Source organism: Ictidomys tridecemlineatus, unplaced genomic scaffold (genome assembly GCF_052094955.1).
Source record: "Ictidomys tridecemlineatus isolate mIctTri1 unplaced genomic scaffold, mIctTri1.hap1 Scaffold_214, whole genome shotgun sequence".
Classification (NCBI taxonomy): Eukaryota; Metazoa; Chordata; class Mammalia; order Rodentia; family Sciuridae; genus Ictidomys; species Ictidomys tridecemlineatus.
Window position 1 is genome coordinate 253125 of NW_027521844.1, and position 14552 is coordinate 267676.

Consider the following 14552-nt stretch of genomic DNA (forward strand, 5'->3'; position numbering starts at 1 on the left):
TATATGTTTGTGGGTTTTTTTCATATTTATTTTAGTTGTTTCAGTTGGGAAGGTGAAGCCAGTACCTATATAAAGCTATCATAGCTAGATGTAAAAATCATTTGCTTTTCTTTTTCTTTTTATGGTGCTGGGGATTGAACACATGGCCTCCTGTGTGGTAGGCAAGTGCTCTACCACTGAGCTGCATATCCCTTTTCTCATTTGCTTATTTTTTAATAGCAGAATGCATAATGAAATAAATTTTAAAAGTTAACTATAAAAGAGAGTAATATCAGGGTAGACAGAACTGGGACAAAAGCTAGAGTTCTTTCAAAATCAGGCAGGAGAATCACAAGTTCAAAGCTAGCCTCAGCAACTTAGCAAGTCCCTACGCAACTTAGTGAGAACTATCTCTAAATAAAAAATAAAGAGCCTAGGTATGTGGCTCAGTGGATAGGAGCCCTGGGTTCAATCACCAGTACCAGAAAACAGAAACAACTTATTTTCACAAATTAACTTTGGCTCTTCTAAATATTTAAATAATTGTAAAATAAATAAAAAAATCTTTAAAAATTAACACCTAAATATTGAAAGCAAAAATGAAACAACCTGTGATATCATGTTGGTGACAAACCACAGAAATGAATTATTTCAAACATACCTTAGTGGGATATAGCTTAAAGACAAGAGAATTTCATTTCATTTCAGGAATACATTTCTGAAAGTATTTTAAACAACATAAATATAGTCGTGTGTTGCTTAATAATGGGAATAAATTCTGAAAAACACATCTTAGGCAATTTCAGTGTGTAAACATCATTGAGTATACTTATACAAACCTAGAAAATATAGCCATTTCCACACGTAGGTATTCATATATGGTATATCATCGCTTTGGGGATAAAAACCTATAAGATATTATTATACTGAATTCTGTAGACAATTGTAACATTGTAAATGTTTATATATCTAAACATATCAAAACACAAAAAAAGATTAAAAATACTAGGTGTCAAGAATTTTCTAGCTCCATTATTATGCACTAATGACCAAAATGTCATTAAGTGGCACAAGACTGTAAACAATTATATTTATGTCATTGAAAACTGGAACTCCAACCTCAGAGAAAGAAAACACAAATCTAAGATAGATGAAGTGAAGTAAAATCTCTCTAACATCCTGAATTTTCATGGGAATTATCTAAATGACATGATCAAAAATCCCCACATATTTCTGAGCTTTGTTCACTAAAATGGCTTACAAATGACAGTCAATTTGAGCAATAAGCAATCCTAGTACTTGGAATGTAGCCTCTAAATATCATTTCCTATTGAAAGAAACCAAAGTTCTTTTAGAGAAATAGTTCCTTCAAGGTCTGGATAGGAAATGTTTAAGATGAACTTGGAACATCTCATAGTTCAAAAGCAAGGGAAACAGGTAACAATGACCACTAGGTGGTGGCAAAGGGTCCCAGGAGCCAAGATAAAGAGGCTTCTACAAGGCAAAAGGGGGAGAAATTGAGCATCAGATAAGAACAATTACTATTCCTAACTGGATTAAACACACCAAATATTTTTAAATGCATGACATCATATTGACTCTTAAATAAAAGTTAAAAAGATTTCAAAAGCCCCTTTGGCTATCATTTGATAATGCTAGAATAATACCTTACTATTCTGAAAAGTGTTTAAATGAAGAAAAGGAATCAAATGTTTATCTCCTGCCTTAACTATACAAACCGAATATCTGTGTAAAGAATAATCAATCATAGCCAGGCGCTGTGGCACACACTTGCAATCCCAGTAGCTTGGGAGGCTGAGGAGGGAAGATAGCAAGTTCAAAGTCAGCCTCAGCAAAAGTGAATTGCTAAAGCAACTCAGTGAGACCCTGTATATAAATAAAATACAAAATAGGGCTGAGGATATGGCTCACTAGCCAAGTGCCCCTGAGTTTAATCCCCAGTACCAAAAAAAAGAAAGAATAATCAATCATAAATTTTTATTTGTATAGGCATCCCAGCCTTTAAATGAAGAAAGAAAAATCCCAGCAATTCAGACCATTGCTATTTTGCAACCTGTAATATATTAGCAAATCTCACCAAGGTCACTGTTGACTAGTAGTCAACATCAAAGGAGAGGACATGCAGATGTCAATGCAATATTTCCTATTAAATTTTCATAAGAAACAGAATTGAACCTAAACATGACTACCAATTTCCAAGAAATATAAAGCAACAGAGAGAGACTGAGGTTGTTAGCTCAGCACTTGCCTAGAATGCATGGAGCCCGAGGTTCAATCCCCAGCACCACCAAAAAAAAAAGGCAATAGAGAAAACAGGTTAAATTGTTGTACCAGGGGGATGTCATTTATTCACCCAAACTACAATATATCCTAGAAGTCCCACAAACATATTTTTTTCAATTATTGCAAAAAGTTACAACAAAAGGAGAAATCAATAGAGAGTAACTTATATGAGACTTGTTCTCCCACTGAAAGCAACCAGAAAGTTGGAATATATATATTGGTACCAGGGATTGAACTCAGGAGCACTTGATCACTGAGCCACATCCCCAGTCTCAGCCCCATTTTGTATTTTATTTAGAGACAGGGTCTCACTGAGTTACTTAGCACCTCACTTGTGGCTTTGAACTTGTGATCCTCCTGTCTCAGCCTCCCGAGCCACTAGGATTAAGGCATGTGCCATCATGCCCAGTCAAAAAAGATTTTTAAAGAGCTATTTTTCAGATAGAAAGCCACAAGGAACATGCAACTGTCACCCCTAAGAGCAGGAGAACAAATAGGTGAGCATTCTACCTGGAGGCACCCTCTAGACCTCAGTTTGAAAAGGGGAACACAAATGGGGCACAACAGTCTCACTGAGGAGAGAGAGACCAGAGTTCCAGGAGATTAAGCAGCCAAAAATATGTAGAGAAAACTACCAGAAACATGGGAGCCACAAAGAAAACGAGTTCTAGAAATCTGCATGGAGGCGGTCTTCAGTTTGGGGCTACATTCTAAGCAGTACCTGTGAGGGCCAAGAACAACTATAAGCTAACCAATCCCACAGTTGGCACTGAGCTGGGAGAAGTCTGGATTCCAGCTAGCCAGAGAGAGTTGACGTACAAAAACAGTATGGTCAACAAGCTCATGAAGAAGTATTTGATCCTGGCATCATGGCACATATCTGTAATCCCAGCAATCAATCCCAGGTTGAGGCAGGAAGATCCCAAGTGTGAGGCTGGCAACTTATCAAGGGCCTAAGGAAGTTAGTGAGACCCTATCTCAAAAGAAAAAAAAAGTTCACTCAATATCATTAATTATCAGGAAATAAACTCACAAAAAAATACCCACTAGAATGGCCCAAGTGCTAGTGAAGATGAAGTCAAGTGGAAGTCTCCTAAATTGCTGGTGGAAGGATAAAATGATTGTGGTCATTTTTTAGCATGGCTTGACAGTATCACATAAGACAAAAACATACATTAAACGTAGGAGGCAATTGCACTCCTAGATATGAGTCCACTTATAGTGGCATATATATGAAACAGTACTGTAGGAAAAATGAATCTATAGTTTAAAAAAAAAGTTATCAATGGTTGCCTGGAACAGGTGGTGAAGGCACTCACTGGGAAGGATCCCAAGGAAACCCCTTTTCTAGTGAAAAAAAAAACTGTTCTATATCTTTATTATGGTAGTTTTTACATGGGTATCTACATTTGTTAAAACTCAGAGTGTGCTTGCTTTGGCAGCACATATACTAAAATTGGAACAATACAGAAAAAATCAGCATAGTCCCCGAGCAAGGATGACACCCACATTTGTGAAGTATTCCATAGTTTTGTGGAACCAACCCTTCAGCAGATGAATGGATAAAGAAACCGTGGTACATATATGAAATGGAATATTACTTATAGCATTAAAAGAGAAAAAAATTACGGCATCTGCGGGTGAATGGGAATATCAGGTTAAGGGAAGTAAGCCAATCCCCAAAACCAAAAGCTGTATGTTCTCTCTGAAAGTGGATGCTGACCCATAATGGGGGTGAGGTGGGTGGTAAGGGGCATGGAAAGAATGGAGGAACTTTGGGCAAAGGGGAGGTAGGACAGGTGAGGGGGCAGAGGGATAGGAAAGATGGTGGAATGAGATGAACCACATTACCCGAGGTACATGTAGGACTACACGTGTTGTGTACAACTAGGAAAAGTTTTGTTCCATTTATATACAATGAATTGAAATGCATTCTGCTATCATGTATAACCAATTAGAACAAATTTAAAAAACTCACTGATATTGGCTATCAAGGAATTACTGTTAAGTTGTGTGATGGCCCGTGGGTTCATTATACTATTCTCTATGCTTTTCTTTAAAGCTTTTCTAATTAAATTTATTTTTTAACTAGTACATAGAAACAAACATTATAATTATTGAAGTAGGTAACATGACATTTTGATGCATGTATACACTATGTAACATTTAAATCAGTTAAATATATCTACCTCCTCAAACATCATTTCTTTATGGTAAAACTTTCACAATCTTTTTTTCTAGTATTCTAAAATATACAGTATGTTATGGTTACCTATAGTCCCCTACTATTCTCTCTGCTCTTATTTGAAAGTTTCCATGATAAAAATACTAAAAATAATTTTTAAATTAAGATATAACTTCAAATATTTAAAGGATTTCTATGTAGAAAAGAATTCAATTTTATAGAGGAAATCATGTGGAGGAAAATTTGGAGTCAATACAAGGATGAACTAGACAACAGAAGAACATATAGCCTTGTAAGAGAGTGACTCATGCTAGGAAATACTGGTGTACAGGCCTCATAACTATTCGTCAGGGCCACAGTAAAGAAAATAACAGCAATGAGTGAGAAACTAGACTAACAGCCTTCCAAGGTTTCTTCTAACACTAAGATTCTGCTAAGATTCCATTGATCAATGAATCTGATTGGTGCACATCTCCCAAACACATCAGAGCCTATTACTCTCCAGTCCTATCAGATATCATACTACTTGTTTAAGATTTTACATTGACTTGTTCATAATTTTTGCATATATTTGTTAAGTCCTTTTCTTAAGGCTTTCAAAAATCACAATCATACCTTACACCTGTTAGACTCTTTTAGTCCTCGCACAATGTCCTGTACATACTGGGCCATCAAAATGCCTTTTTGAAATCTCCTTTCAAATCAGTCTCCTAACATTGTGCCTCTTCTTTGCCACTCACGTCTATGTCTTACCTATCACCGTACAATCACTGACCATACCTGCACCACATTCATGTCCCCTGACCTAGACCTAGAGGAGGGCTCTGTGCATACCTAAAAAATATGAATAAAGAAATCCTTCCCATATCATGAGGCTGTTAACTTTCCAAGTGATGCTGATTCATTCTGATAATCAAATTATGACTGTAGAAGACTGCTTTAATCACTGGAAATATAATTATTCTAACTGCCTGGCTCGTACATACCCCTTACCCAGGTGGCTGCCACCATCATGAACAAACATGGAGCCAACTGAAAAATGATTTGTTTCTCCCCACCACATCTTTTCCACCCTGGTGGTCTTTCCTCCCCAGGTATTCATTGTCTTTATATCACCTTCTGACTGTCTACATGAGAATTAGGGCATGTGTAGGGGTAAAACCCTTCAAAATGCCAGACACCTCACCAGACATTTTACCTTGTCAAATCATTTAATTCTTATGATTGCAGTAAGCATTATCTACATTTTTCAGATGAGGAAAACTTTTTTCAAAAGTTTAGTTATTTGCCCAAACGTCTAAATGATAACCTTGGGATTTGAAACCAGATCTACCTGGCTTCAAAATCTACACATTTTACAAGGAAAACAACAACATCATCTTTCTTACACAAGCCTTGAAATAACACAACCTACAGGAAACAACTTCAGTTGAGGAGGATTACTGTCACAATGGCCCTAGGACCATCTTATCCTCCAACCTCTAAAAGCTTTCTCATTCCTATAATTAAACTCTAAAAGTCCAATATCAACAAATACCAATAGGGGGGAGGTAAGTCCTAAAATGCTTAGATAAGCTTCTAGACAGATTAAATGTCTTGTTTGGATCATGATTTTCTTTAGAAAGATCAGCCTTAAGTGACTCTTTCTAAGAAACAGATCTAACCTAATTCCTTTCATTCTTAAAACTTTCTAAGGATCCCCACTATTAATGGTCTAATGCTACTTTGGCTCATGACTTCCTTTAAGATTTGCTGGCCTCTCCAAAAGGCCCATCCCCCTCCAACTTCACACTTTACAACACCAACTATTCACATTCTCCTGCCCTCCCCAAATATCCTTTCTTCATGTTTCCATTTCTCTGAACACATTTCTTCTGACTGCCAGCTTCCCCCACCACCCCAGCCTGTCTAATCAACAACAAACCACATGTCAGACTCCTGTTTGCCTTCTGCCTGTGCTTCAAACACATCTCAACCACTTTCTGACCTTACTGATCACCCTTCCAACCATAATAAATGCATTTATGGACAATAATGTTCTACCATCGAATAAATACCTCTCTTTCTGCCATTATCATACTGTGTTTCAAGTGAATGCTGTTATCTCCCTGCCAGAATGAAAGGTTCTGAGGGGAAGAACCAAGTTTTTACAGGTGTGTAAATGTCCAGCCTTGGTAGACAGCAAATCTTCCTCATGTGCTAAACCAAGTAGCCATTAAAGCCACACCCCTATGGCTTTTGTTTCAGGAGCTATCTACTCAAAGGGTCAAGAGTCATTTTCATAAAGACATTTTAAGTTTTTCACTTCATGACCAGAAGCCACTTAAAAACTAATAAATAATCAACATTCTAATTGAAGAAACTATGTCAAACTTACCATCTTAGACAAATAAAGCAAGAATGAATATAACAAGAAAAGTATGTTGTCCAAAAGGGTGGCATCTGCTGGCTCTTCGACCTTTATCTCTAGTTGGTTTTCTGTATCAGCAGCATCAACAGGAGTACCTTCTGTTATAAGTAGCTCTAAAATTGAAAGGGGAAATTGCTATTTTATTTTATGCTATAGAATAAGAATTGTCTCTCTTCAGTTTCAATATTCATTGAGTGTTTCACTAAATATATGAGTCACAGTGCCTGGAATATGTGGCTCTCCTAAAGACAATTAACACAACAGAGAAGAAAACTTCAAAATCCTAATTAGAGCTGTCAAACCCTTCAATTATAAAATGAACAATCTCCAGTCTACTCTCCACTACTTCCATGGCCATACAACTGCTACCAGAACAATATTTACTCAAGGAAAATTTTTAAAACCAGAGACATATAGACAGGGTCACATTCAAAAAACATGGATTTAGTGCTGGTGAAACTTTGTGTTTAAAATTTTAGGAAAGCTGAAAGAGAGGGAGTCTTGGTTTGCAGATTTGCAGGTGGAATGGGCCAAGGCTTAACACAGTATCTGGCACCTGGCAGAGATACTCAACAATTATTTATTGAATGGACAGATGACAACTATTTAAAAAGAACACAGTATTACCAAGAGAGACTAAAGGGAATTGGGTACAGACCTGCATTGAGGCTCTGTGAATGAGGTAGAATTCCAGTTAGACCTGAGAGCTTGTAGGGGTGGAATTTCAGTATGAGTTACATGAGCCTGGGGTATGTTTGATTAAACAGCAGGAGTCCAGCATGCAGTTATTAAGAAGTTGGACCAGTTGCCTCTCAGGTCTTTCTCAACCCTGAGATTCTATTCACTACTATTTTTTTAAGCTTTTGCCTAATTTTTTTTTTTAGTTTTTGATGGACCTTTATTTTATTTATTTGTATGCAGTGCTGAGAATCAAACTCAGTGCCTCATATGTTAGACAAGCGCTCTACCACTGAGCTACAACCCCAGGCCCTCCATTCACTATTGGTCTATGAATTTGACTGCTGGTGAAGTCTGCCCCATTGGCTCAGCATCTCAGCACCTGAGACACATTAAATGACATTTGGGAAGATTTTACCTATTAAAGGTCATTGACATCATTTTGTGGTGGAACTTAAAAGGCCAGGGAAATAATTCATTCTTAATTTTGTAAGTCAAGTTTTCCCTATTCTTGAAAGTTTTGGAGCATGAAAATAACAAATCGTAATGGTGCGTGATTCATTTTCATAACCTTATAGAGTTAAAGACAGTTCAGAAGTCAGTAGTGTTCATATATGGATGCAATGTCTTCTGGAAAATGGGAGAACTCATATGTTATTCCTTCTCAAATTAACTGAATCCCCCCTTGCTATGAGTTCTCCTACACTCTGTGTGTGCAGATGGTGGGGGGGGGAGGTTCAGATCAGTGCTGCCAAGCCATGCACTGGTGAAGGATAATGCTTATAGCTATGCTTACAGACCAGAACCTTTAAAAACACAAAATACAGTAATTATGGCTTCATAGCACCATACTGGATGGATTAAAATAAACAATTAGTCATCATCTAATTTACTGATAAAATGAGAGTGAGCAACACTAAAGTAGAATGCTGTTGATGCCATTATTGGGGATTTTTTTGAAAAATTGTTTCTCATCTCCCACTGGATACTGTGCACTATGATGAAGTATTTGTAAGTGTCAATCTAAAATCGATTGCAGTTCTGTACTGTTTGCTGTAAGTATATAGTATAAAGATCTGGACCATTGACTGCATTTGAAAAAGTTTAATTACAATGTCCAGGAAGCAAGTCAAAACAGGACTTGAGCTATATTATATTCCATTTAGAAGAAAAGGGAAGAAAAACACAGAATTTATGAGACTATGAACAGTGATTATTCAAGCTAACTTGTACTAGGCCAGACTTTCCTGGAAGGCCTGCTAAACACAGATTGTGGGTCCCACCCCTAGAGTTTCTGGTGCTGTTGGTCTGGTTGAAAACTACAGTTTTAGAGCATAAGGCCTTTGAAGAAAAATATTTTAGTTGTAAATGGTTTACACAAGCTAGTCATACCTAAACATTTGCTTTTAGGTGAGTTACAGTCTCTGGCCTATTTTTGATTTCTAGTCATCTTTATTCTTGCTTTTCTCTCACTTAAGATATATTTTTTTTTGAACTCACATGTACCTATATCACTCTCTGCTCTATTTCGTACCTTTGGCAACAAATATCCTTGAAAGCCTTCATTATGGTAATGCCTCTACTTTGTAGAGAAAAATTGGCAAGCTTTACCTGGGTCTACTTTCTCAGTATTTGGGATCTGAGACACTTCTGAAACACCCATGTCCTCAGTCACAGGTTGATTCAAGAGGCTGGGCTCTTCAGGATGGTTCATATTAAAATGATGACGCAGGAGGTTTGGCTCTTCATGAAGATTTCTATTAAGACGATTTGTGTTCTCTTTAGGAAAATCATCTTCATGGGGTGGCTGCATCTCTACAAGGGAGAAGAATGCATTGAGCCAGATGGATGACACTATCTACCCCCACTTAAGCCCAATGATCAGCACTCCCCCTCAGCACACAGTTCCAGATACCTCAACACTGCCCTCCATGTCCTGGCATGAGCCCATGAGAACAACTGGGCAAGGATATGGGAGGGTTAATTGTTTTCATCCCATTTAAAGGATGACTGAACTATACAGTCAAATTTATAAAGAAGCCTCATCTGCCAGAGGACTTTCCTCCTTTCCCATTTCCATATCACCTCGTTCCTTGTCCATCATGTCTACCCTTTTGGCTGTGGTTTCAGTTTTCTTTAAAATCTTCCAAATTATACTCATTTCTTGTTTGTTTTCTTTGGTTTCTAGATAAGGATTGATTTCTTTTTTCAAAAGTTTATAAGCATCAGTCTTCTCCTGTTCGTTTGAGACCTGAGAAATGTTGCTGGTTTTGTTTTTTTCACTTTCTGGCACTTTCAATTTATCTGGTAGTATTTCTTCAAAAAGTTCAAGTGAAGTTTGTTCACTCTGAGCATTATCTGTTTGACTATCTGCATGAGGATGGTTCTTCTGAGCCAAAAATTGTTCCTCAAGATCCACAGTGTTTTCTGAGAATGCACTTTCAATTTGTTGTGAGTTTGCTACTACTGGTTTAGGTTCAGGTTCAACATCCTGGGAGACTTCAGGAAATTGTCCCACTTTTTCTATAGCTTTCTCAGAATCTTCATTTGCAGAATCATACAATTCCCAAAATCCTAGAAGTTCTTTTACGTTATAATTATCAAAATCATCTCCTCCAACATCAAAACAAACAAAATCTGTCTCCTGTAAGGAAAAGAAAACCATTAATGTGTCAATAACAAAGTATCACAAAAGCAAACTCATCCACGCTCCCAAATTCAGGATTGGTTCTAAAGAATCGTTGAGGTCAACCAGATTACCCTCCTCCAACCCCCACTGCCTAACTCCATCTATGGCTGAGTAAATCTGTCTTTTTCTAGACTACAGTGTTAGAAAGTCTATTCTTTCTTTCTTTCTTTTTTTAACATGGGTCATATTCTTTAAAAAGCATAATGAGTAAAAATGGCAACAATTTGGTCTCCAACTGCCTGACTCTTGGGTCTCTCTCAATTTGCTCTGAACATAAGTAGGGAAAGGCAAGGTATCACTTATAGGATCCTCCAGCTCTTAATATCTACACCTATGTTTCAGAAATTGAACTCTTAATCATTTGCTCAGTAGAAGCTGGAAGATCCTGCAGCATTGAGAAAAATGAATCAGTTTTAAAGTATCTTACTGAGATACAAGTACATTGGATGGAATAAAGAATGATATTAAGGAGGCTCCTCACATTATTATTACCACAAGAACAAACTGAAAACAAGATTCAACAAGGTATACACCTTTCTCTTCATCAGGGTTTCACAGTCACTAAGATCTCTCTCAGGATTATGTGTATATTATCTAGTCTTCCTTCTTGCTACTAGTAAGCAAATTGATATAAAAGGAGCCATAGTATGAATGGACATGTTTTTAAAAAATTTCCATTCCTAATTAAATCTTCATAATATTCTGCGGGGGTTCCGGGGGTGGGGGAGGCAGTTCAATGTAGTAGGGATGAGTGATTTCCTCTCCTCATCACATGCATTTCTAAGCCATGAGGGATGCATGTAATGGGAAATACAATGAGAAGGCAGAGTTCAAAACAAATGAGTTCTCTGTAATCAGTGAACTGCTGTCACAGCTTAAATCCCAAGAACTCTCTTTACCAACAATGAAGTCCAACAAGCAACAGAAGTGATTTTATGGCCCCTGAGATTATAAAGAAATTTTAGGAACAGCAACAACAAACAGGATGACTTTATCCATTCAGTCCATCTAATCTAAGAACTGTCCTAGCCTAGCAGTTTGCATATTCTACAGCCACTACAAAGAGCTGCCCAAAGATGTTTCAGTGTTGGTGGGCATCAATTACTATACAATTTAAAACTCTAGAAAATAATCAGCTGAAGCGAGAATTCTAGAACACGAAATCCTTTCAGTCACAAAATCAATTTAAGTCAGAGCACCATACAGGAATGTTGTATAAAGGAAGCAGTTGGGGCCTTAAAAGATCTGAGACTGAACATCACCTGAAACGCTCAGGTCCCCTTTTCCAAATCTATAACATGACTATGATCCCATATATGACTAAGAATAAGAAAACCTTTGTAAGTACATATTTCTAGCCTAGTATAAAAGTTAGAGTTTATTAATTTAACCTAAATATACTTAAAATGTCTAATAACTATCCAATGAGTTTTGCCTGTAAAATGAAATTATTTGCCTCTTAGAATATCTGTTTCAATATATTAGACAACTCTCAGATTATAATATAATCACCCTTGAATGCCTTTCAAACTTTTTTTTTTTACAGGTAGTCTGATTTCAAATGAAAATCTGACACACAAATGTTAGATTGCCCCCAAAACACATTATAAAACATTCAGAAGCAGTTAACTGAATATAACTGATGGATTTATAAGCCAGTTTACAACTGAGAACAAAAAAGAAATCCATAACTTACATCTGTTGGAATTTGTAGCTCTTCTTTAGTATATTCACGAACTACCTTGATGAAATCTTTTGGAAAGTATCCAAACATACGGCCAACCTATAGTGCAAAAGAGACAAATATCAAATAAATTCTGTACAAGGAATATAAATAAGAGATTTCTCAGAAGTGGCAGGAAATATACACATAATAGATAGGTATATGGTATAACCAAGAAAGAAAGTTGCTATAACAATTACACTGAGATTATTATTCCAAATAAAAATTAAGTACAGAACTATTAAAAAGCAACATTTCCAACCACTGAAGTTTTCTTTTTTACATTTAGCTTAATTCTCAACACAGAGCATATAAAGTTAAGACTTCTGAAGTAAATAAAAGATCTGCATAGAAGATTATTGGATACTATATGGTTAAAACAATGTAAATCAAAGCTGGTTATAAATGCAATTCCAAATAACCTCTAGCAAGAATTTACCTGTACATTTTGTAGCATTGCTCATAAACCAATATTTATGTCTTTCTTAACCAATACACAACAGTCATAAAAATTAATAAGTAAAAACAATACAAAAATCTCTAAAATGTATTACCACTATAGCAGATGTATTGATAGTATATGCTTTCCTAGCTTTGTCCAAATCTACTTTTACAAGTACTTGGGGAGTGCTGAGGGCCATTGTCAAGTAGGAATGAAGCTTCAAAATTTCCTTGCCAGCGTACCCCATGTTAAATGGATTTCACTGTTGACATTGCATGTAAGGTGACCTTGCTCAAGGACCAAGGCAGATCCGGGTTTAGAGCTGATCAGGTTTGAGGAAGTATCCCACTCCTTAGGGTGTTCCCGGTTTAAGACAAAAGGAGTTTTAGGGAAGTTGGAGGTTGAAGATTATTGCTGCTGGGAGTAGGGCGTGCCTGCAGCCTGAGTTCCCGCTGAGTTCTCCTGGAGAAAAAGTTTTTAGGAGGTGAATTGTTTGGGAGATTGGATTGCCCCCGAACCTGTGTGGAGGCGGTGTGAGTCGGGAATAAAGAATTTCTGTTTGAATCTACAAGGCTGTGAGTGCCTTCTGATTCTGTGCCCAGCCAAGACTGCGGCATTATGGTGGCCCGTACGTGGGATGTCTGAAGCTTGGGGGTAAGTGAATTTGCTCGCTCCTGAAAGAGAGCAAAAAAATGGGTGACCATTTCAAAAAACAATGTGTTCTTGTTTTGATTTATTTTGTTTTCATTTCAAGTGGCCTGTTCCTAGAACTTTCTCAGGCAAACTAAGGAAAATGTTTGACTCAAGGTTTGAAGTTGTTCGCCTCCGAGGAAGAAAAATTGTTAGAGGAAGGAGGTACCCCAGTAAGACCAAGAAAAACTATGGCATATGTTGATACAATACAAAAAATGTAGCCCATGGCTTTATAAAGATGAGTTATTAAGTATATCAATGGGACCATTATGGTATCCTGTAGAAGGATTTTTCTTCAACAAGAAAGAGATGACTAGTTCTGTTCACTATACTTGTCTTGGTTTTTACAGACAGCTGATTCATTTACAAAGCTAAAATGTTAAAATATCAACCACTAAATATGAAATCAAGTACTCTTTACTTATTAAGTTCCATAAGGTAATATATTTAAACATTATGTGTGTTTTCATAAATTGGCAAATGGAAAAATGTTTAATATTGCTTTGGTCTGTGTCTTTGCTGAAACAAGGTTACTAAGTGTTAAGATTCTATCATGTGTAATTTATATACAGAGAGTATAAGAAGTTTCAGCTGGGTTTCAATTACAGTATAACAGTACCTTAAAAAACATGAAAGTATTTCATCTTATTAAAGTGGAGTAATTTTATAAGGGTTGTTTTAGAATGTGAATTTATAAAAAGGGTTAATGGTTAAAAAAGAGGTATAAAAAGATTCAAGATGTGGAAATATATTTTAATATAAAAGGTTAAAGGAAAAATAAATGTTTCTAGTTGAGATAATCTCTGTGTGGTAAAGTGAAAATTTGTAAAATGCCATTTAAAAAGATTTTGAGGAAACTAGATTTAATTTAAAAGCTTGAGAAAGGTAGAAAGAAAAAAAAGGTATTTGTACATGGCAGATTGAGACAAAGCTTCTTAATGGAGTAAAAAAGAGCCTTTGGTTGAAGGGCAGCCATGTAAACTAATATTAAGTGATTTAAACAAAATCTAAGCCTCGTTTAAAAGAGTGAAGCTGTAGGTGGTGAAAAAGTACATTTAATAGTACAGTATAGATGATAAATGAAATGCTTTAAATGGTTAAATTGAAGGAAGATTGCTTTACTCATCAAACTATTAAAATGTACTTATTAAACTAAAAAGAGGGAGATGAGATAATCTTTGTTTGGTAAAGTAAAAAGTTGTAAAATGTCTAAGTACATTGCAAAAAGCTTTAAAAGGTTAAATTGAAGGTGGTTAAGATGCCTTCACAATGGAGGAAAAAAAATATAACCCATGAAAATGGGAAGATAATAAAAGATTTAGATAAAGAAGATTAAAAATTTGAAGTGGAAAACTTCAAAAACAGAAGTACAAAAAGGTTAAAAAAAAGAGAGAAGATGTAGAAAGATAAAGATATAGGAAGATAAAAAGATGTAGAAAGACAAGAATT

General features: G+C 36.2%; 1 non-coding gene and 1 pseudogene across 1 annotated transcript; one reads left to right on the top strand and one right to left on the bottom strand.

Moving 5' to 3' along the window:
* LOC144373026 (transport and Golgi organization protein 1 homolog) overlaps window positions 1-14552 on the bottom strand; it is a 150037-nt pseudogene that overhangs the window by 28361 nt on the left and 107124 nt on the right.
* On the top strand, window positions 3710-3816 carry LOC144373032 (U6 spliceosomal RNA). Its single transcript, XR_013432833.1, has one exon. It is a non-coding gene; the product is annotated as a U6 spliceosomal RNA (small nuclear RNA).